This window comes from Lingula anatina, chromosome 8, assembly GCF_051362555.1.
Source record: "Lingula anatina isolate TDL-2025a chromosome 8, LinAna3.0, whole genome shotgun sequence".
NCBI lineage: Eukaryota > Metazoa > Brachiopoda > Lingulata > Lingulida > Lingulidae > Lingula > Lingula anatina.
In genome coordinates this window covers 9,561,607-9,587,099 of record NC_141774.1, presented here as the reverse complement: position 1 = coordinate 9,587,099, position 25,493 = coordinate 9,561,607, and the positions used below count along the sequence as shown (strand labels likewise).

At 37.8% G+C, this 25,493-nt stretch overlaps 1 protein-coding gene across 3 annotated transcripts in view; it reads left to right on the top strand.

The window, feature by feature from the left end:
* The first annotated feature begins 2,380 nt into the window (after positions 1-2,380).
* Positions 2,381-25,493, top strand: part of LOC106160576 (glycine receptor subunit alpha-3) — a 59,296-nt gene continuing 36,183 nt past the window's right edge. For 2 of the 3 annotated variants that reach the window (XM_013537226.2, XM_087019399.1), the window contains exons 1-2: positions 11,385-11,517; positions 12,261-12,362. The gene's annotated coding sequence lies outside the window, so the exon portion shown is untranslated. Of the gene's footprint in view, positions 2,498-11,384; positions 11,518-12,260; positions 12,363-25,493 lie in introns of those variants that run through there. The other variant, XM_087019398.1, reaches the window with a different exon arrangement.

The following is a 25,493-nucleotide window of genomic DNA, read 5'->3' as shown; positions in this document are numbered from 1 at the left end:
TCTCTCTTTCTCTCTCTCTCTCTCCTCTCTCTCTCTTTCTCTCTCTCTCTCTCTCTCTCTCTCTCTCTCTCTCTCTCTCTCTCTCTCTCTCTCTCTCTGTGTGTGTGTGTGTGTATGTGTTTGCATTTGATTGTGTGTATTAATCGCACACAGTAGAATATACAGACTAAACTCGACAAAAATGTTTCGCCTTTCCTTGTCTAAACAATGACTGAGTCATCTTATATGCCAAGGTAGATTAAATTTCATATTTGCAACTTTTAACGATACATCTCTCATACTGGCCCAGAGCATGTTCACATTCTAATTGCACCATTCCAATTCTAAAGAAAACACAACCAACACACACACACACACACACACGAAAAAATTACAATAAAATATTTTAAAATCTTAATATAGAAGTTTAGACCTATGAATCACTCACGTACAGTACGTACATGTACACACACGCACACTCACACACACACACGCACACACTCTCGGTATAAATACGATGTATATAATTCTAGCAGCACATCAAGGATACAAAACTTGCCTTATGGCAAAACGACGTCTCTTGATTGAAATAAAACTTAACGTTAATTATAAATTTTCAAAACGTTCCTCAGTTATCTACGATCGTAGTTAAATAAATCCTGTACAAAAAAATACAAAACAAAAGCAAAATAAAAGAAATAAAGCCAGCATTATATTATATTATATGGATTTAATACGCTTGAAGCACGTGTACACATATGATTTAGATGAAGTCCCAGCGATAGGACATGGATATATGGATACATTTGGGAACTAGAACATGAAGCACAAACCTAAGTGCCACTTCAAATCACTTGTTGGGATACTTTTCTCGAAAGGAACCCACCATTTTGTTTACACACCTTACTTAAATGCGCCAAGATTCAGGCATCGATGTTTCTCACAACTGTAATATTTAACTTGGCATTGTCTCCTGTCGTGGTACGCATTTCTGTTTTTTACCATTCTGTTTGGTAATTTGATTAAAAGTGTCCCGTTTGTTGAGAAGGTTTAGTGTCAGTGAGAGACCCATTAAGGGTCGGCCGCTTTCAGAGTGTTTTTCTTACGCGGAAATTGACAAATATTTGTCCGCTTTAAGTACAATAGAAATTCGATTGAAAGGACCACAGCACGGTCAAAGGAAGGCATTCGAATGAAGGGCGCTTTTCCAGACAGTCGGACAACTTTTCAAGACACCCCCGTTTTAACGACTGATACCTCTAAGTCACGTAAGTTAATTATCTAATTACTTAACAACGTATCTTAAGTTAATGGCTGAAAGCATCGTCTTAAATGACGCGTGTCGACAAATTGATTTCATGGGAGGAAGGGACCTGAATACGTCAAAAGGTCGGAGCCCTGCCCTGTCAACCATATGATTCAAGGTGTCCCTAGTGGGCAGTAGGGACTTAATTATTCAAAATTAGACGCCTGGCAAAGCACAGGACACGTTTGTATTCCTCATATTAAATAAGAAGCTACAACTTTTCATTTGTTAGACGCCTGGCAACTTACTTCTCTCTTTTTTATTTATGATTATTATTTTTTTAAAGCGCTGATCACTGATGGGTTTGGGATAAGTTAGTATGAGGAGGAGGGGTGGGAATTCCCATTCCTTCCTCCTTCTTTCCCCGAGGAGAACATTAAGGAAAGTGCAATTTTGGAGAATTTGCAAGTAAGAATACAAGTAAGGCACATTTCTGCGGACCCTACATTTTTATGTCGACAGAGATTGTCAGTGGCGTTTGCCGGTCTGTGATCATGAGGAGTCTAATTCTTCAGTGCGTCTCAGAATAATTTTAGACTTTCTTGCCACCCTTAAAAGTCTGAGCGTCTCTCAAAACGACTGATAGAACGTCGTCTGATAAATAGCAACGTTCTGCGTTTGTTTGAATATTCTAAATTTAGATTTATTGAGTTTATTGACACTTAGGAAACGGTCTACGCTGCTTGAACACATATTTGACGAGGTATAGTCCACAAATAGCTTCTTCCCCATTAAGACTGGTTAGATAGATATGTTTAGATAAAAAATTGCTGAACCAAAAAAGCACTTCTTGATATTAAAAATAAAGTTCTAATGAGGTTGAAAAAAAAGGAGTCAAAGCGCTCACTATGACGTGAAATGAAAGAGAAAATGTCCTTAGGAGGAGTGACCAATGTAACAAGAGTAAACGTACTGGTCTGAAAAACCAGACCAGCATTTAAACACAAATTTAATATCATTAAAAACGATTAACCTCCATATTAGCCAGGCAAGTGTCCATAACTCCCCAGATTACTGTGTTGATAATAATCACACATCCCCGCTCTATTCACGCATCAACAAATCAATTACCGTGCCTATCGATCTCACAAAGATTCTGATACATACTTAACTACTCTCTCCCCCGAAGGGCGATTATTCCACGGGGCGACAAGTGACTCGAGGGGACAAGCTTCTATAGGCGAGGAGTTTAGAGAGACTTTGTGATTAACGGTAAGCGATATGGTGCAGAAATGAGAAGTTTAGTCTCTCCGTCCGGTAGAGCGAATCTGTAAAATCAAATGGGACAAAATGTCTGATATCCGGGATTGACATTTTATCTTCTATTACTTAGAGTGTGTGTGTGTGCGTGTGTGTGTGTGTGTGTGTGTGTGTGTGTGTGTGTGTGTGTGTGAGAGAGAGAGAGAGAGAGAGAGAGAGAGAGAGAGAGAGAGAGAGAGAGAGAGAGGGAGGAAGTGAGAAATAGAAAAAAAGTGGTATGTGTGCCTTACAGACAGACGAAAAAATTAATCGAAACAAAAATAGAGCAAACGACAAAGCAAAGAGTAGTCATGGCGTGTCCAATACCTGTCCATTAAATAGTTTCTTTCAAACAATGGACCAAAAACTATGAATAACACAAATGGCAATCTGAAGTGGGACTTTTCATTTTTTAAAGCGATTATTTTCATCTTTTTCATATTGCTGTGAGCAAGCCCAGCTGTGAGGAGCTATCGTATTACCCCTCTTTTCCATCCACTGTTTAATCGGAACTGGTTCGTGTAATTTGCATAGCTCCTGCAATTAAAAGGAACGTTTTATATACAACTTGGCTTTGTGTTAATTGCCAGAAGGGCGTGTTAGCTGTTTCTGCAAAATATGGGCGTTTGATTGAAATCGATAAGCTTGCGTTATTGGGTGGTTGTTTAAAACATTGGGGATAGTGGCGTGTGTGTGTGTGTGTGTGCGCGTATGAGCGTGTGTGTGCGTATGTGCGTGCTTGTGAGCGTGTGTGTGTGTGTGTGTGCATGTGAGCATGTGTGTGTGTGTGTGTGTGTGTGCGCGTGTGCGTGAGAGAGAGAGAGAGAGGTTTGGGTGGGAGAGAAATAGGCAAGCTCAAAATTGAGGGAGATAGAAAGACAGAGTGAGAGAGAGAACTTGATACACAAAAAGAGAGAACGCTCGGAGAGAGAGGAGGCAGAGAAGGAGTTAAGAGACAGAGGCAGCAACGTGAAAGATCCATATGTTGATGTGCAAGCTTAGCAGCGAGAGATCACGAAAGGAAAAACAGAAAAAAAACATTAATTTTTCATCTCTTATTTTTATTTTTTCATCTCATATTTTGCAGCTGCGTTTCATTGGATGCCCTTACATTATTAAGCTCTGAAAGACAAAAATGGAACACGAACTCATTTGAGGTGATCTTAAGTCCAAAACAGTTTTTTCTAATAAGACAGGTTGTGTTAAAAAAGAACAGAAGAATTTTAAAAAATTCAATTCCTACAGATGTCAACAAGTACTCTTTTAGTAGTTCAATTCCTAAACAGCATTCCTCCAAGAAGGAGCGGTTAGTATAAAACGTGTAAAAAAATCGAAAAATCTATAAGAAAAACTCAGCCCAGTAACTTTGTAACTTTGTTTTCTTTCAGTCGAAAGAATCCGGTTAATATCATAGGCAATGTTTTTCTACACAACTCATTATAAGTAGATATGTGTGCACTCGAAAACATGGTAGTAGCTCGATAAAAAATCCATCGTTTTTATTCACTTCTATTTAGGCGTGTCTTTCAGTAGAGTTCGCGTCAGTTTTTTTCTTATTTGAGAAATGTAACTGAGTTTTTAATCAATCGCGCGTGCTTAGCCGTTCGATATTTGACCCTCCCCCATTCTTCTTGCGTATAAACTCTCCGGCTCATCTTAAAGTAAATACTCCTCAAGAATCCGTCAAAAACCCTACGACAAAACAGTTTTGAGGTGAACTGTTTTTCTACTTCGATGCATCGCAAACAATCAATATCAATTTCCAACTTTTAGTGACAGCATTTATCGCATTGTGTTATCGTTATTAGAAATACCGTAAATGTGCAACGACGATTAACTTTTTATACTGTCGCCGTCGTGAGAAAACCCCCATGGGCTCAGAGTCGGCCTTGGGGCATTTTGAGCAAAAATCAACAACCTTAGGCAACATTTAACTCAACAATACCAGCTTGGCGTTCACCTGTTATTTAAAAACAGCTTGTATCGCAAAAATGTTTACATCAAAAACATCATATTCTCTTTTGCGATAATTAATAATTAGTGAGAATTCGACCTTGAGTAAAGGGACCAAAGGTTAGAGGAACAGGGAATTGTCTGGAGGTGAGTTTGAAATTATAAATTAATGTTTATGGAAGCTATAATTTCCGAATCGTTAGAGCCGCGAGGGAAAAAAAAGGAAAGAAAAAAAAGAAAAACATTCAGCACCGCCACGTTGTGAGTAACATAGAGAAAATGTCTTTGGCAGTAAATTAATATTTTATTGTCTATATTTTTTTACATTTTAAAAAGAATTGTCTTTTTATTGTCCCCCCTCTTCTTTTTGCTGATTGGTTTCTCATTTATTTACATGGCCGATTTATGTACATTTTGTACGCGTCATATATAATCAACACAAAATTTATGAATACAAAGTATGACAGAAATTACCATTAAGTACATGCAGTAATTAAAATGTCGTTTTTCTGCCTTTTCGTCAATTGGTTTTTTAAGGGCAAGTCTAGTCCATAATTCTCTCCATTCACCTGAGTATTACTTTTGACTTTGAAAATAATATTTGGCTATGTTTCTTAAATCTACCCACATCTGCTTATACACATTCAAAATTCAAATAGACATGAACTAATCGTCGGTAATAGCTAGGTATTGGACCGAAGTTCACCCAGACATTGAAGTCCCTGTCACACGGTTTAAGCCCCTGGCTGTCGTTTAATTTTAGGACCGATTTTTCTCCCGCAACCAACTCCCACAAGTCGCAAGTCGACCCAAGGGCTTAAGACTGGGTTCCCATCCCTAGATCGATCTAATAGGATCGGTCTATCTCCCCGAGGTCCCTCGATAAATTGTTTTCAGCCCAAGCGGCTTAGAAGCCTGGGACGCCCACAAAAGCTGCTAAACGCTAGTTAATTGCTCCCTATCAGCCTCAGAAGGCGTGACAGACATCTAAGCCACATCTAAGATAATTGCAATTAAGGGAGAATCCCCTCGGAGATAGTTGGATCCAAAGTTAGTACGATAATGTGTGGGAATGGTTTTTAATTAATCGCAAATCAAACCTCAAGCGCCTTGTAACTCGAGATAGATCACCATATAAAGCCATGTCCATTTACCGACTCGGGCGTAATGGGGCAGAACAAATCTACGGCTATATCAACACACTTCTTGCCGCCTCGCCAAGCACGAAATTCTCCGCGACTGGGTGTTAATTGAGCGTACGTGATCACTTTCAAGGGTCCCTGCGGCTGTTGGTGTTATTAATACGCAATTACGGATACAAAAGTCAAATGGTTTGATTTTAGTAGCGTACTATGTTATTATTGTCCTGCGGATACGTGCCTAGAAGCCGGTCTCTCTCTCTCTCTCTCTCTCTCTATCAATTGCTGCCAATTGTTAAATTTACCAGTGTAACCGTGCTATTCGTTTCTTTCATTATATTGAATAACAGATGTGAAAGAAAAAAGAAAGGAGAAAAAAAATGCGGAAAAAAAAATCGCTTGAGCAACGAGTTTGCTTTTAAAGCACTATAAACTGTAGTAGGTACTTTAGAGACGGGATTATTTGCACACTCATTATTTGATGTTTTCTGTCTTGTTGTCCAACTGTTTGCGTCACCCCTATTTGATAAGCTACGTAAAGAAACCAGGATATTCTATGGCGGATTGTTTGATATTTTATAAATGGCCACTCCAAGGCTTCTGTGCAAAAAGACAAGAAGGGGAAATAAACGCCAAATGTTTACCCCAAGTTGTTGTTACCCACAAGTAGAAAAGCACTTAAAAGTTTTGGCGGAATTTGAGAACTTGCCCCCCCTCTTCAGAATCCACTTGATGGCGTAATTTCTGTGTTCCGCGAGAAAAGACACGGCATATTACCGGCTTACCCCAAGTTTTTGTTACCCACAAGTAATCTACTTCAAATGGCATGAGAGGCAATAGGTATGTTATCGACGAAACGTATTTTGTATAGAAAACTAGTATATAACGGGCCAAAAGTATTCGACATATCTGCAGCCGACTTACAATAAATGTTTGCTCCTCCTTTGGGTGCTTACATAAGCTACACACCAAGGAGACGCGAGAGTCAAACACCGCCTTAAGAAATACGCGTGATAATCGATAGCCGCCGCTTGTTGTGTAACTTATTAAAACCGTGTTTGGGAAGCAATTTGTCATTAATGTGTGAACTGTAAAGTGTGCCTATGTAAACAGAGCATTTTTCCCTAGGAGGGTTTGCGACAGCGCCTCGGGGGTCGCAGTTTGGATTGCACTATTGTCGGAAAAACTAACTTGTTGCCTTCGCCTGGAGTCGGCTTACTATGCTGCCGCACCGAATGTGGCATACACACAAGGGTTGTTTTTTAAAGTTGTAAATACGTCTGACTGTCGCACATGCCCCCCCACACACACACTAATTAAATTTGATAGCATGCCCAAAGTGTTGGTCAGTGAAAAGTACCCGTAATATCACACCTTTAACGCCCAGGGGATACCTACAGTATATAGAAGTCACTAGTTTATTAATTGTTAGCAAAACTCCTTTATTCGAAGTAAGGTTTCTCTGTTAATAACTCATTAAGGCTTTATATTGGGCACGTTCATTGCTGACGTCATTGGAAAAGCAGATTTGGAAAGGTCACAAGGGGTCAAGTCGCTGTCAAAACACATGCCCCAAGGGGCCTATCCTTTATCGTCGCTTTATCATGAATTTTTTTGTTGGATTTTCACCAAGGCAAGACCCGACCACCCAAAGACGTACATGTATTTAATTAACGAACAGACAAACCTCTGAATATTAGGACACTAACAAAAGAGGCACCCAAGCCTCTACCTTGAAAAAATGTCACGAAGTAAAGAATTCGTCATTTTGTCCATGTCTCTATCAGGACCACAAATTGGTATTTCACTAGATATCCACAGATGTGTGTCTGGCTAATTCATGACATTTTTTTCTTCTGTAAGAATTTTGGCATGGGATCAATTTCATCCCTCAGTTGGCCTCTAGTATTGAGCACCATTTCTCTAATTTTCTATATCAAACATTGAAACTAAGTTCAGTCAAAAGAATAAGGGTTAAGTCAGTTTTCACTTATTTAACAGTCAGGACATGTTTGCCTGAAAGAGCTCATTCCCACTGAAACTATCGGTCTACGTAGATCGATCCAACTCCTCAGGGTCTCTCGCTGAATGCAATCAGTTTAACAGATGAACACGCATCCTACTAGCGTCGAGTTGAATACAGAAAAGCGGTTCACTATACGAGTATGTTGGAATCAAAAGGAAATGTGCCAATCTGTTAAATTGATCGCATTCAGCGAGAGTCCCCTCGGCGTTGGACCGATCTATGTAGACCGATAATTTCAATGGGAATGAGCCCTAGATGTGCCAGTGTGGACACGCTTCATTCATCCAGTATGTGTAAATAGTCGTAAGGCATGTTTGTGTATTCTGCAGGAGAATGTTTGTCGTCACGGAAGGCGTGAGTTTGCTGTGTCAACAGAAGCATTTTTGTGATTGCACTCTCTGATTGCTTTATGTGTCACGTGTCGGCTTCTCTGTCACAATGGTAGCAGGGCATATACGACTGCAAAAAAAAATAAAATAAAATAAATAAAATAAATAAAATTAAATAAAGTAAAATAAAATAAATAAATAAATAAATAAATAACCCATTAAACAAACGTTAGCTTGATGGCCATGTAAGGGGTTTAGAGTGCCAATATGAAATTTACCAAGTTTAAAAATGTTGAATTCTTTTTAGCTGGAATGTATTAGGAATTATAGCAAGAAGCGCGTGTAGATACTGCAGTTTGAGTGGATAGAACGAAGTTGGACATTGGGCAGTATTTAAAGGCATCGAGATAATATAAGTTTTGATTGGATATGCATTTACAGGGCCAAAATCACTTCTTTTCTTTTAATTGTGACGTAATATCAGTGATCAATGTTCACCTTCTTAACAGCCAAATACTTTCCTAAGAATTCACGCAAATAGTCACAAAAACAGCGGCTGTCACGGTTCACGCCATGCCATTGTATTCTCCAAAATCTCTGCTATTCTTCCATTGTCTTAATTACGTAATCAAAATCCGTTTATTTGCAATGACATAATGTCTGAATCGGTAAGTAGCATATGTAACCTAATATGTGCATCTTGGTATTTTTCCGAAATAAATGTCGGATATCTAAATACTTAAATCTGTAAGGAATTGAGGCTGAGGACGGTGGTGGTTGAAAATGTTCATCAATATCTCTTGGTAAATGCTTCTTTACTCAGCATGTAATACCACATGTTAACTGTCTAGGCTACTTCTAATACTTAAATATGTGTACCTAACAAAAAGCACCTATAGGTTAACATACATAAGTAGATTCGTATACGTTTTCAGGTAACGCGATATGCTGCTTTCTTTTATGAATGAAGAGCCGAAAGTCTACTTCTGATTCGCTAAGGACATCGATAATCTCATCCGCGTGTGAAAATTAGCACGCGCTGTTTATTGACTAACCATTGTCGCCGTTTGTTTTGTTTTTCTTAATTAAAGTTAATGCGCACTAGTGGACATTTAAAGCGGGTCATCTACTTGAGTATAGTCGACAGCGTTTCTGATGACAACATTTGGTTTTAAGAGGGTAGCGCTAGGCCACTTTTATTCGAAGACAAATCTACTGTACACAAACAAAAGGAATTAATTATTTGGTACACTTGAATTATTTATCTATTTTATTAGCCTGCAACAGAATGAGTAAATTTATACAAAATACGAATAACGAGAAGGATGACAGGCTCTTTCGTTCAAAGAATCGGTTTTAGCTAAAATTTCGTAGCAACAAGAAAGACACTTATTCACCCCACCTGTACTACTTTAGGAAAAATATGAACTTTTCTTATTCATCTTAATAGAAAAGTAGTTCTCTTGAAGAAAACAATCATAGGCCTACTTTATCTATATATAAAAGGAAAAAAAAAACACCCATAAGCTTATTTTATGTACAGGAAAATCGTTTGGTAAATATTCTCATTAGAATAGGGGTACATGCTAAATATGTGTCCGTATTCCGTTTCCAATGCTTGACTGACCTTTCTGTAATCTTACAAAAAGGAATTCTCTGTTTGGTGGTCCTAGATAAAACGAATTTGACCGGAAATAGATTAGTTGACATTGACATGTCTCGCAGGACCTCCATCACGCTTTATATTTTGACGTCACACCTTTTGGGTCACGATTTATTGCTTACGTCACACTTTATAGTTTAAACATCATCTGTAAACTGATGACATCACTAGGTCTGTATTGTTCCATCTTAGATCCACTGTGAACTTGCCTAAAAGTCAAACCGATCGCAACCCATTGTACATTCCAAATCATACCTTTTTATGAAAAAAACAAAAAACGCTACTGTCTGTTTTTGTTGATGTATCATCAAGCGCGTAATCTGGATTTAATGAGGGAATTTAGTTTGTTATTTGTCACGCACGGCAGCATTTCTGCTATATGGAGCTAGGAATTGTTCTTTTAAACCAGCTGCCAAGCCCCCACCAGTTTCAAATGATTTCTACGTCAGCATTTCAATGTCAAATTCAGACCTTTTTTGCAAGTTACTCATGCGACAGACAATTATCTAATTAAAATACGCGAGGGAGTGTCTGTTGCTTTTTCGACATCTGTGCGTTCTCTATTGTTAGAATACAACTGACGTCCTTTTTTAACTAAACTGTTAAGGTTTTGTTTTGAACACGACTGTAGAAAAAGTGTTTATTGAAGCACGTCTCTTTTTCTTGAAGTCAGCTGCAAGTTTTTCCATCGGATGTAAAGAACATCGCAGCATCAAAATAATGGGCACAAGAAAGATGAATTAGAAGTTTGCGTGAGCGCTTCGTTTTATCTATATTTACATACGAATAGTTCTTCGAAAAAACATAAATTACTGAAGTAATGCAGATAGATTCCTATCATTACATTCAGATAACCGTAGTTACAAGCTAGTGTAGTGAAGACACGATATCCAGAATTTCAATCAATTAAAAAAAAGAATGTGCGTTGTAGGTAAAATACTGGAGATGAGAATCGTTGTGATTAGTTATTGGTGTTTATTATCTACCCTCTTCAGGTATTGACACAAAACAAAACAACCGCCGAAAAACATGCCAATTCCTCCAAGTCTTTGAAATGAGAACAAACATCGAAAGAATTGCGCAGTTACGTTTTTTATTCAAAGTAACCTGTCCTTCACACGCCGTCGAGTATTGAGTTTGAAAAAAAGAAATGACATCGAATAAAACCTGTCAGCTTCCCACAGATGCAATTAGTAAACGAAGGGGATGTTTCATAATCCAGACAAAAAAATCTTATGTTAATTGTATCAAAACTATTGAGAACATCACGCAATTAACCCGAAGTCGCTCGCAGACTTTTGCGCCATTTCTGAAATCGACTTTAATATTGATAGGGACTACAATGCCACGCAATTATTATATTTGCTCAGACAGGTGTCGCGAAATGATTCACACAAACTTATTCGACTTTTTGGAAGGATTTGCGATTTGAGGGCATTAATCATTTCACGACGGCTTCTTTCATAATAATTGCGATATAAATGAAAGCGTCGATAATGGTATCAAAATGCATTTATTAATGCTCTGGTCAAACAGTTCGGTTATATGAGACGACTTAAATTATAGTAATTCATTTCGGTAAATATTATCACATCAAACCTTTTTAGATGGCGGCTGTTTGATCATGCATTTTAACAAGAAATGATTCGAAATATTTCCACCGCCAGATGGCATCACAGTTCAAAAATGGTATCAATGAAGAAGTATAAAAAGACTGCCGTAAATTAAAGCCTCTATTTAAAAGCCACTGACGACATCGCTGCTTGAATCTGAACTCATCAGAGGAAACACTGTGGACTGAGAACTTTAAAGGGTTCTTCCAATTACTGTCTGTTATTGTGCTGCGAGTTGTTTGTTCCGTTGATGCGGTTTACTGCTTTAAGGTAGGCGTGTCTCTGTTTAAACAATGTGGTAGTTTTACGACAGTTTAATTTTTAGTTTTCGAAATGAAAAAGTTTTATATTGAAAGACGAGTACGTTATCACCTGCCAATTCACACTAACGATGAAAATTATAACAAAATTGAGCAGAAATTAGTATGGAAAAAAGCCAGTTGTTCTATGAGGACACATCTACAGCAATACGCTGCTACCTACAGTTGCCGCACGAAAAGTTGGGCGTCATGTTTTACTTTGGCATAAAGTCAAATTAAATTACACAGATAAATAACAACGTGGTAATTTCATTTTTTTCTCTCTTTTTTTAATTTTCTATACCAGGCGATCGTATATTTGATAGGTTAGGCTGTACGAGATTAAAAACGAAAATGAAGCAATAGAACTTCTTCTATCAAAAGAGACCATTCTTACGCTATCTTCTCACCAATAAATCACGTTTTATTAAAACCAATGCAGTAATCACGTTTGATTTTTTTTCATAACCCAAGCCGTAAATTATTTTGTCTGATATTCCTAAACACGCCAGTTGCATAACAGAGACAGTCATAGCTACATTGTATTGTTCTCGTTACACGTAAGAGGGATTAATGTTAAAGGACTTTTTCTAAATACTCTCAAAGTTGAAAAAGTTTTACGAAAAACAAAGATGCTGTTGAAATCCGACTTTTATAGCTTATACAGTATACTATTCCCAATCTAATAGAGGGATATATGAATATGCATTTCAGGTAAGAGAACTTGGTTATACGTCGTCATACCCAATTAGACGCTGCTGGCAGACGAACTTAAGGACGCTCTTGACTGGAAATCGGGAAACAGAGTAACTGGAGGTAAGAGCACTGCGGTTGACACTCTACTCTTCTGTTTCTGTACACATTTTTCTTCTCTTTCATGCAGACAGAATTTCAATACGTTATCGCTTGGTGTAACATTACTTTCTACAAGAGCTAAACCAAGGCATGGCGTCAATATTGTGCATGGGGTCTCGCTGGTCATGGTATAGATGTGTCTACAGCTACTGAATAGATAACATCAGTTTTATGTTAAAATATCTAGAGAGAGTTTTATGTTTATGTCCCTAGCCTGGTAAGGGGTGGTATAATGTTGAGAGAGCATCACGGAGAGTACTTTTACACCTCCCGTGCCATTTTTAATCTGTCTTCGTGGCAACGCGTGTGTTTCCAGTTGCGCAATTTTAATCTGTCTTTGTGGCAACGCGTGTTTCCAGTTGCGGTGGCATAAAAATGATTTAATTTAATCAGACAGCAAATGACATAAAGGGTGGGTAACAGGGGCGGGTGAGGGTGAGGGGCCTTTCCCGCTCTGCAGATTTAGCAATTGTCCCACAGCAAGCAGAGAAAGGTGACACACTAATACTCACAGTCAGATGAAAAGGTAACATGCAAAATTCCCAAGATCGCCCTATGGCAAAAAAAAAAAAAAAAAAAAAAAAAAAAAAAATTCAGCTAGGGAGATGGTGAGAAAAGCCCCCTCTTCTCTTTTTGATGCTCACTATCCGCAAGCGTTATATAACTTTTTTTTCATTGGAGTGCCATCAGTCGTCGGAACCATCCCCCATCTGTCTGTCCAAGGAGATCGTCTGCCTATGACGTAGGACCTTTTTTCTTTTTGATGCTCAGAATCCGCTAGCATTATAAAACTGCTGTTTTTTCTCCATTGGAATTCCATCAGTCGTCGGAACCGGTCCTCATCTGTCTTCATCACCATTACCAAGAGAATACTTCAGACCAATTTTCTCCCTATAGTGGAAACAAATGGAAACGGCGACCTTCATTTGCTTCATGTAATTAAGCAGAACAACCAATCAGTGTTGTAATAATGAAAACTACGGCCCTTGCGACCCAAGCGTAATGCCCAGGAGAAAATCTCCGGTGGCAGCTCTAGTGTTTGAAGATGAAGAGTCTCATATTTCTATCTCGTGGGTTGTCTAGCCGCCTTGCGACGCAGGCGGAAGTTGAGGCATTTTACAAAAATTTGAGCGTCTGGCTATGAGTTGACGTTGCCTGTCGCGTACATCCGCATCCAAGGCTTTGAGCATTCAACGTTGTAAAATAAATTTTAAAACCAGTGCAGTAAATAGGGGCGTTTTTTGCAGTGCTTCCGCACGCCCGGAAAAATCCTTTCCCCCCTTTTAGTGAAGTTTCAAATCAGTTTTTGTCCATTTTTCTTTGACGGCAGAAACCGATTTTGTGTAACTGACCACATCGCCTCATTTTAATAGGTTACTACTATATTATAATACAATCAGGTACTCCAAAGTATAGACAAACGTTTTTCATCTGACAACTAAGACCGATTTTTGACAGCAGTTTCTCTGTGGGGCCTGCTTCATTTTACATAATCTACCCACTGCTGCAAAATCAAATTAGCGACAGACATCTAAAAAGTCATCGAATATACCCACGTATAAATTGAAAAAATAGAGGGTCCAGTCTTAGCGTTATTACATAACTAATTTGTGTTGCGTCATAATCATCTATTGATTTCACGGCTAAAGATCAGTACAATTGTCACACTTTTTATGACATAAGATCTGATGTGTTGCTCCTTCTATAATTACTTGGAGCTTTTAAGTCGCAAAAACGATCAATAATCAGGATGATTGAATAATGAATGAGTTACATGATCTATGGGTATGTGTTTTATATACCGACACAGAGACGGAAGTATCTGTGTTTATATTTGTATTTGTAATGTTTAATTCATTTACTTCAATATATGTTTAATATACAAGGCGCCTTAAACATTTAAGGCATAAATTTCACATTTTTTACTACAGAAATATGGAGATATTTCTAGGCATGTTTGTCTAAGAAAGGACGCAGAGTTTGGTCGAACACTCAAGAACATAGCACTTAAATATAAAATAATATATACAAAGATGTTAACATGAAACGTGAAACCCTCTTCTTTGTGATATTTAATGACTTCATAAGGTTTTATCAGATGCAGACGATCATTTTGATCAATATCAGTGCTGGTGGCGTTTCAAAAACCGACCCCCTTACTCTGAACTCGCCCGCCGTGTCGTGTGATGACGTCATTTGATGGCGTGACGGTTCCGATTTCGGTCATTATCTTAACGACTGCAAGCGCTTAAGCCTTAACTACTGTATTTAGGAAATTTAAGTCATCATAAGACCGTAAATGTTTCTGAGATACCAAATCGAGAACATGCCAATTTAATTAATTTTCTTAGAAATCATAGTCCCAAGTGGGCATTGTAGCCATCGTCATAGTTGTAAGCCAACATATGTACAAGAAACTACGCGAAATTAACACCAAGAAAAAAACACAAGACCGTTAGCGTTACACGGAAATTATTTCTTGGAAACACCGATTTGATTGATTTTCTTGAAATTGCAGCATATTACTGTGAATTGCACTATTAGTAATTGGTAATGACATAAATACACGGGTTTAGCGTGACGGGACGCAGATGACCTTTGCTACGTTGACACATGAATAATAGAATAATGACCAATAATGTCGAGATCCTAAGTAATTACAGCTAGTGATGATAATGACATTTGTTTGTATTAATACGATTGTTAATCATCAGGATTAAGTGTCTATAATTAACAGTGCGCATTGACCTTCTAGTTCGTGCTTGACTTGTGCTTAATAAATGGCTGCGTTTTGATGGCATCAAGATAAAGAAAGTGTGAACATTCAATTAAAAAATCATTCTTCATTCTAATCAACGTAACGTGTTTTGAAATTTAAAGTGAATATGCGTCTACGTAAATGATTATGGTTTGAGATAGTAGATTGTTTATAATGTAAGTTTATTTATAAATGTTCTTGACCATGCACCATTACAGTGGTAGCAATAAAGCTTCTTTTTTTCTTCTTCTTCTTTTTGCAAATGGCATCACAACCATTGTCAAGCAGCATTCACACCCCAAAAAGAGTTTCTCTGATGACCCAATTTTTCTTCCTTCTGAGAAACCAACACCGATGTCAAAGCATATGGAAGTCACCTCTTCTCAATAGGTCTTAGCTTATGCTTTATTAATACCGTACATCAGAATTTCAGGTTCATTGCCCAACTACTTTATTACTTTGGATTGACGTAATTTCATTCTTACATTTGATCGTTTTTTTAACCTCTGGTTAGATTTACGTCAGAGCAACTTTTCAATCTGCATGCAGTTACACGCTCTGAATCAAAGCTGAGGTACTTTTTTTAAGACACATTTCATTGAGACTGTTTTTTAAAGACGCACTTCATTGAAGCCTTCATCGGTATGTCCCGCGCTAGTCATTTTACGTCCACATCATAAAATTACAGGCTCTCCAATAATATACCATAACAATTAGTCATAACATGCACCATGCCATAACAATATCAGGCAGATAGAAAGACGCATTGATCATGAACTGTTTAGCATGGCATTTTTACATGGTAGAGGCAGCATCTTGAGGAATACCACTAACGTTTATAAAATATAGCTTGTTAAATTACCCAGTATAAAAACCAGACGTCCTTTACATGGAGACACAAGATGATTTTTTCTTATAATCCTGTATCTCTCACAGCCTATACTGACAAACAAGAAATGGCAAAGATGCATCGGAGACTACTGCGTTGAGGATGATAAAACACTTTGTGAAAACATTGCGTGAAATTAGATTAGCGCTTGGCAAATCCCTCGTGAAGTTGCCTGTCCGAAGTCATTTGCGTTTATAAGACGGGTAATCTTGACATGTAGACTTAGTGAATATTGGTCAGGGCAGATGGTCACCCATGGTGGACAATGGTCATCAAGTGGCCTCTTTCACAAGAAAAAAAAACTTTCGTGCAAAAAATTATCCAAAATTTAATGATTTTCGACCCAAGATAAAAGAATGCTCGCATTGATTGAAAAGTACGTTGCAGTTGTTGTATTATGTACAAGAAAGACGTTGTCATCGTTTCCGATCGATACCTAACTTATTGAAGTTGGCTTAGAAAAATTAATCTTGTACTGAATTGGGCAAACATTTTGGTTTCAAAGTCAAGGCCAAATTTCGGACTTAATTTACTTTTGTAAACCAGTACAGGCTCAAAGGTCTCCAGTACTTCCATTAAAAAGCCATTCTTATATACCAATTGATTATTTTTTTAATCAATCACTTGCGCTAAAGAATTATTAGGTATTGATTATCTCATACGTGTGCGTTGGTGTATGTATTACTACCATCTCTCAAGTTTTTTGTCTTGGTGTCACATTTGATCTTAAAGCCGCTGTTACAGACCTGCACATTTTGCAATTTGTACATATTCAAAGAGGCAAGATGTCCCATGCGCAACTAGGATCGTCTTGGCGTGAAAAAGAAAGTTTTAATCATTGTGCCTTGTAGTTTTACAGATCAAAGGAAATCAGCTTAAGTAGTTAATTAACTTAGGATTGTTAATGACCTCAATGGGACGTAATTATGGCGTCACGACGATATGAGAAAAAGATACTTTTACAAGATACGACATGATAGAATCAAAATGATCGCTATTTCAGTATATGTTAAATGTGATATGCTCTCAATTTGGGATAATGGAACAAATAACCTTTTCTTTGGCAATTGTCTTAGTCTAATGACAATAACAAGAAAGTGATATTATTTTTTCGTGATTCTGATATTCACATTTACCTACCTGTACATATTCAAAGAGGCAAGATGTCCCATGCGCAACTAGGATCGTCTTGGCGTGAAAAATAGTTTTAATCATTGTGCCTTGTAGTTTCAGAACAAAGGGAATCAATTTAAGTAGTTAATTAACTTAGCAATGTTAATGACCTCAATGGGATGTGATTATGGCGTCACAACGCTATGAGAAAAAGATACTTTTACAAGATACGAAATGATAGCATCAAACAGATCGCTATTTCAGTATATGTGAAATGTGATATGCTTGCCATTTGGGATAATGGAACAATTAACCTTTTTCTTGGGGAAGTGCCTTAGTCTAATGACAATAACGTGATACTGATATCATTTTTTCGTTAACCTGATATTCACATTTATCTACCTGTGTACGGTACACGCGCAAAACCTGTTCAGACTGGAAGCATTTTCGACCGAAAAGCGGCCCAACTGGCATCATGGCTGATTTCCACACACTACCTGTGTTCGGAACCGGTTTCGACGTGCGTGGGGTCACACCTGCCCCCGGCAGACCTCGTATCGGTTTTTTATGTGTATAACGCAAAAGTTTAATTGATGCGCCTTGTGTCGGACGTCATGCACTCCCTTTTGTGAATATGGGGGCTTTGGTACCTTGTCTCTGGGGAAGTTTCCCACCCGATTGGGGCACGAGTACAAACGAAGATCACGACATATAACCTATGAAACCGCTTTGCCTGTCTTTTAATATACACCTATTTGGTTAATGTTTTTGCCCCACTGCTGGGAATGAATTTGGTATACACTGTACGCTTAATTAGAGATATTGATATTATGGTAAACCTGATGACCTTATCTGAACTTCGCGTCTGAATTTTGTGTCGAGTCGCAGTTGGGGATTTGCTGAACTATTCCTGCGTTACCTCGTGCACACTGAGGTCATCGAAACAAGTTAAAGTTCAGCGCAAATGTTCATCCCTATAGGTCAATTAAAATGTCCGGTTTTTAATCTGTCAATACGGGAATAGTCCAGTTAATATGAGTTGCTGGAACGAACATCGATAAAATGCGTGGGTTGGTTTTGACACTTCGGCCCGATGCGCGTTATTTGGTGTTTTCTTTAATTAGGTTATAAGCTGCTGCCGTGCTGTTGATTTCCGGTTTCTTACACATATCAGGAGAATACAGATGGAAGAGAGAGTTCTGGATGAAAAGGCATCATAGTTCTAAGCCTTATTTCGACACAAAATTACTCTAGCCCGTTCGAAAATTGACCTCAACTTAAAGACCATAATTTTAACCAACTTTGACTCGAAGTAAATCAGAGGTACCAGATGTCCAAGGGAATGAAAAAGCACACCTGACTTAAAACAAGAGGGACATGACTAACGTTACAGACTAACGCCTGTTTTATTTAATAGATCATTATGAATTAATTTTGTACTGAATTATATCGATTTTAATCTAAACTTGAAGACTAGTTTTCGGGATATGATTCGTTTGTGGCACGAGGCCCACTTCCTTCCAGTTTGAAGTAATCGTTCTGATTGAGATGGCGCCATAAGTAAGATAAAATAAGGCATTAAGTACTAAAAAAAATTAACAATCTGACAGTTGCCATTATAATACCACATTTCTTTGGAAAGTGCTGCAGATTCTTGTGATGGTACCGTGCCTCAAATAATGAAAGTCATTAAGCGGATATTATAATGTGATACAGTTAACATCTGGACTCTCGTAGACTTCTACAACTACATGTATTAAGCGTTCTAATATTCAAGCATCTTGTATTTGTTGCGCTTGCGTGTTATTGTAGTTAGTATACCTTTTAAGGATGTACGGTACCTTCACCTAACCGAAAAACACAATGTCAGCGGTATTTCCGAACCCGAGTATTTTGTTACAGTGATAACGGCATGTCGACTGATGAAACAACAGCGATGTAACGGGAATGTGTTCGACAATGCCTGTCTCTCAAAACCAGCATAAAACACCACCAACAACAACAATAATAATAATAATAATAATAATAATAATAATAATAATAATAATAAACAAATAAAAATATCAAAATAACTAAACTATAAGTTACCTTCTAAGTTACCTTTGTGTTATTGCGTTATGTAAAAATCGGAGACACGGGGCAAATAATGAACTGGAAGATATGCTAATCGTAACAGAGATGAATTATTCCGTTCAATAAAAACCACCTTCGCAGCATGCACCCCTGCCGAAGAACAAAAAAAGTAACAGGTCGTTAAGAATTGCCGGATAGCGTTCGTCCCACTACCTGACAGCGTCCATTTCTAAAAAGAACAGATTCCAGAAACGATTCATTATAAAAAAAGACAGAAGACCGGTTGCCATAATCAATATTCGGTGGCCTTTTATTCCGTTGGCTTATTTAATGCGCGGATCATACTATCGGTGGATATGCACACGATATAATTACTTCATTTTAACTCCAATGATGACGGCGGGGTCGCCATTCTTGGTATAGATAGTGATTACTGAAGTATGCTACACCGTCACGCTGAAGGTTAAACGAGATTTTTTATTGGTAATTATGCATTCCGGTTGATAATACTTGAATAGCATCGAGGCAAAGTTACAAAAAAACTGTTTAAAGAAAGAGAGAAACGGTGATGACGATGATGAGGATGATGGATTCGAAAATTTATGCATTATGTCTCTTCTCACCTGGAGCGTGGGTTATCTAGAAACACCTTCTAATTGGACCTTATCGAGGAAGCTAAACATCGGATATTTTGGATATTTTGCTGAAGGTTACAGAAAGGGATAGGGTCTGTATATTTTACGTATTCTTAACGCTGGTTCTCTTCATAAGCTTACTTCTTTTATAACGTTTTTTTTTTTTTGCCTTATACTTTATTCCCATGGTTTATAAATGGTTCTTGCATTGCTGTTCACCAGTTACACAATGTAGAAAAAGAGATCTGTATTTTATTCCAAGATGCATGTTTTTAGTTATTGGCAATCTTTATAAGCCTACTTTTCGTATAATTTCATTCCTTCTATTCACTTTCCTATAGTTCAACTGCTTGTTATTCAACAGTTATAGTAATAGCGGCAGTGGAGATGTATACTTATATATTCTTAATCGTTGTTGTCAGAATCAAAATTATGTAATTGCATTCCTGCCAATTACAGAAATACAAGGAGCTGCCTTTCTGTAAGCTCTCATTCCCAAGTAAATTACAGTCATAATATCTCCTCGAAAATGAATTAGACTTAGGATCTTGAGATCTTAAAGTCTTGTCGGTTTGATAAAGAAAATGTAGATTTGGCTGATACGGACTATAATAGGCTATTTAGTGAAGAGTTTTGATAGTTCTATAAAAGTAATGAGAACCATACCGGTTTCCAGGAATGTTCATTTCTATTCAGATACACTGGTCTTATGTTGTTATGGCATTCATCATTTTGCCTGTACATAAGACAAATATATTCCCAACAGATTATACCGTAAATTAACTAGGGAATGGAACAAATCATCAAATTAGGAACCAACATTAAGGGACCATTCCCATATTCTTTCGTACTAGCAGGATCGATCTATCTCCGATGGCTTTCTTGCTAAATTGCATTTAGTTTAAGCATGCATGAACGTTAATTAACCCCCAGCAGCTTTAGTGGGCATGACAGACATTTAAACAGCTTAAACTGAATGTAATTTAGAGAGAAACCCCTTGGAGTTAGATTGCTAGTACGATAGGTTTATGGGAACACATTCACAATCGCATTCACAACACCATTTTATTTGTGAATATTCACGGATGAAGTTACATGGAGGTATGTAAGTTATTTCTTTCGCTATCTTAAACGTATCATAAGCTGTATCCAACCAGCCAATGAAGGCTATAATCAAATTCTCAACAGCGAGAAATCTAAACCCGGTTAATAATTTTTTCCCGGCACTTACTCGGTGTTGATTTCCCCTTTGTGCAGCCGGAGGAAAAAAAAAGAATTCTTGGAAATAGAATCACGCTGTTGATTAGGATACGATTTTAGACCGGACGGATTTTGTCGTTAATGAGGGACCGGGGACGCCGTGGCATTTTTCTGACCCCCTTATCTCGGCCCGTGATCTCGATGGCAAATTATATTAGCAAATTGCAAATTGGACAGAAGATCTCCTGTTGAGAACTGTAATTTTTCATAGTGCTAGACAATCACAGTGGGTTTCTTAGAGTGAACAATGCAGTTGGATACTTAAGGTCCCATTCCCATGGACACCATCGGTCTATACTGGGTCGATCCAACTCTGTGGGGACTCACGCTAAGTGCAATTAGCTTAGCTGAATGACAGTTCTCCTCTTGTTTCTAACCGATTCGTATAATCGCCAGCTATTTTGTTTTCTACTTAACACCAGGAGGTGGCGGGCCATTCAGTTAAGCTGATTGCAGTCAGCGAGAATCTACGCAGAGCTGGATCGATCCACGTAGACCGATGTTTTCTATGGGAATGGGGCCTATGATATTGGTTAGTTTGCGATGGTAAATTTTATTAGTGTAGCGAGACTTGATCAAGTCCTGTAAGTGCTTTGTATGGCCATTTTAATCAACTCAAAGGAACAAGGCTTTTATCTTATCGCCTTGAGATATATCTAAAAACGGACTGGTCGTTGTCCATTTGTCTGATGGTGATAAGGGCACATTTCAAAACGCAGAATGTGGACCATTTTCGTTTGCTTATAAATGTTTAAAGCTAGTGTCAAAATATTTATATATTACCTTCTGCAAATATCGTAATGTCTGTTTGCACTGAGAATCATTTTGCAAGTTCATTTGCTTTCCTAAATCAAGTGAAAAAAGATGTGGTGTTGTCTTAAATTCAAGTTATAATAATTGCTTTGACATGGTAAAAAAGTTTTTGAAATGCAGTTCCAGTATGGGACAGTTTGAATCATCCAAGCCTCTCAGCACACCGTTTTATATTTTATGACTATAAGACTTCTATATTGTAATATAATCATTTCATTGAAGGTACCGTACGTGTTGATAGGGCAGATATAATCTCTACAATTCCGTCGCTTTTTAAAATCATCGCAGCTAACTGAGAGCCTATTTTGAACAGGAGGCTATATGCCCATCAGGCGTAACAATAAGCCTTCTTTTGTCTCCTTTTCAAGAGGTTTCTTAGTGCCCTAATCGTACCGGACAAATTCACAGTAATGAAAACTAATAAGATATCGACAACTTGAAAACCGCCATTTATCAATGCCTTTTAGAAGCGTTAAGATCTATGAGGAGTCTATGTTCACACACCCCGGGGCAAGCGCGTCAATACTTCTAGGTTTGGAATTCAGAGGGGGATTGGAAAGAACACCGACAGACTCCCTAAAGTACGGTCTAATACCCGGTATTGGCATCTTTATTTGCCTAAAGTACATCATTCTTTCTTTCTTTTTTTCTAAAGGCAACTAAGTGGAGGTTATTTATTGCAGGGCTTTGAAGAACCATTCCCTACGGTGTCCGTTTCTGTCTGGCTCCAGGATTTGTCTGTACATTTTTAGAGGGCGTTGATTGCATTATATCGTGCATAAGCAGGTGGCTACAGTATCAACCAATATGGTATTCCATTTATATTATCCATTAATGTATCTTGTTAGAATCTGAAAATGACCAATGTGGCATCTTGTATTTTTGTTGTAAAATCCACACTTTTGTCTAATGGAAACAACATAAAATGCATGTATTAGTATGTCCATGTATTTAAGTGTTGGGGTGATGCCTTCTTACAATGAAACGGCAGATTGCTACGAATTCATTGAATATAGTTTTATTAGCTATAAATGTCAATCGGAATTCCTTAAATGTAATAGCTAATCTGTTGTTCAAATAGAAAAGGGCGTGATGACTGTGCGAGACATAGCACTTTTGTTCGTGTTTGCATACAAATACGCGCCTGTGTTTGCCTTAGCTCGGTCTTTACTTCTCTACGCAATCATAGATTTTTCCCTCTACTGTTCGATGAATTCGCCTTTTAATCACGGAAATTATTCACAGAATCTAATTATTGTCACTTTACATGTTGTGTTAACTAAGTTTTTATACAAACATTGTCGCACAAAACGTACGAGATAGAATATTGACCAAGACAGCATCGGCAAAAGTAATTTAGAAAGCGTGCGTGCTTGACTGATGTAGATGACGTAGTAACAAACTGAGTAGTTTTGATTGCAATTAAGCTGGCCTTCCTCAGTAGCGTGATATGTAATATGCAGACCACATGCTTTGCACCTACTAGCTTGATTTTATTCTAAAGTTTGCTATCAGAGTGTAAAACGGCGCGAAGCACCTCCACCCCCCCCCCCCCCCGAAGCAGTTCCATTGTATTCCACTCCGAGTACATTTAGAATACTTTGATTTTTTTGCTGTTATCTTATTTCTCATCTCAAGGTGGTAGCCAGCGCGTGCAATGAATTAACGAGTTGCTGACTGACTTGTTAACCTTTATCCTTCGCACTTTTATACTTACCTTTACTTATACTTTACGTACTTTACTGTACCTTTACGATCTTTAATGAGAAATTTGGAAGATGAAAGAGCTCAGTTGATTGTTACATGAGAAGGTGGCAATTTTCCACATACCGATTTAATTACCAAGAAGCATAACGTGGGCTCTGGGTATGTTTAAAAAATAACTTTTTTTCTGCATGATTAAAGCCACGAGCAAATATTGTTTCGCTCAATCTACATAATCTTTTTTCATGGTGTGTGTTTTGTTTTTGGATTAAAGCGTAACTGAGCACTCTGGTATTTGATGATATGCATTAGCATTCGTTTGTGATGAGTATGCTTTTGACATGAAAAATTGATTAAGTGTACTTTGAAAGATGCCATAGACAAACATTTTCACCGTTTCTACACTTAGACTTCAAGTGTATGAATAATTATGGAGACAGGGAATATTATTTTCAAACGGAGAAGTCCCTTACATGTTTTTTTAAAGATGAATTTCAACTGTTTCCAGTAATTGCCACAAAACAGCAAATTAGCCTTCACACTTTAAATTCCATATAAGAATATTTCCTACGGTCAATTTTCCAAAACCGACTGAAATAAGATTAACGGTTGTATAGATCTCTTTTACATGTATCTGTGCAGATGCATGGTATATACAGACTGGTAAGAAAAGAACATTTTAGATAGAAATTCCATGAATTGATAAATTATTCCTTTCATAAAATGGACTAACAAATTAAAATAACCAAAAAAAAAAAAAAAAAGAAAAAAAGAAAAAAACACATGGCTGTTAAGTGTTAAACAGACTCTCAGGAATGTTAATCTAAAATCCAAGTATGTATATCCTCCGCGTTTCTACGCTGATAATCGTCAGGTAGTTGAAAATTTTGGACCCTGGTTTTTCCAACCGTTTATAGTTGAGATTAAATATCGTTATACTGAATATGATTATGCTAAATAAAAACCGTACTGGCAGTAGATTCAGTTAATTAAAGTTTTGTTTAGATATCCGTCATCAGGTAGCTGACAGCCTTCAATTCCGTGAGTGATTTGTAGAGTACTGCACTGAACATCAAAGATATTAGGCGTGCTTTTGAATTATTCATCAAAAATCTGTCAAATGTGGAAAATAATCTCCCTACAAGTTGGTACTTCGCGTCACTCAATCAACACGCGAATAGTCGTGTCTACTCTACCCCCCTCCCCTTCAAAGTCAATACGGAATGACTTGTGGAAAGTTTACACTGGTCAAACCTGTGTGGCAGGAATGGCAGTCCGGGATCCCATATAAAAAAGTACAGGTTAGGGTTAGTTGGAGTATTGGGATTAGTGTATGGGTCTAATGTCACCAGTACAAAGTAATGGGAAGCGGACTACGGTTCCTAGCGGACTTCCATTCCTGTTACACCGGTTCGCCGCTATTCGACAAAACGTCGTTAGTGTTTGAGGTAAGGTTGTTAGGGAAAATGCAGAGGTACAGATTCAAGCACAAAGAACAAAACTGGCATACATGTACAGGTATCGCCTTTATTGCTCTATTTCGTTGCGCCCCCGGAGCGAAGCGTTGCACTATTTTTTTCATGTGTAACCAGGTCTAACGGCACATTGGGATAACAGGTGCTTCACAGACCCTGCACACCTGTGGACGGGTGTCAGAAATGATGTATTTCGCCTTCCATTATTTCCAGACCAGATATTTATCAAGTTAAGGCCAGAAAAAAAAACGAGAAGCTGGTTAAAGAGCGGGACCGACCCGTCGTTTTGAGTAAAATGTTGAAGACTTTTTTCAAACGGAACTTGCATTGCGGTATTGGTTTCATAAGAGAGGATATCTTTAAAATGGCCCC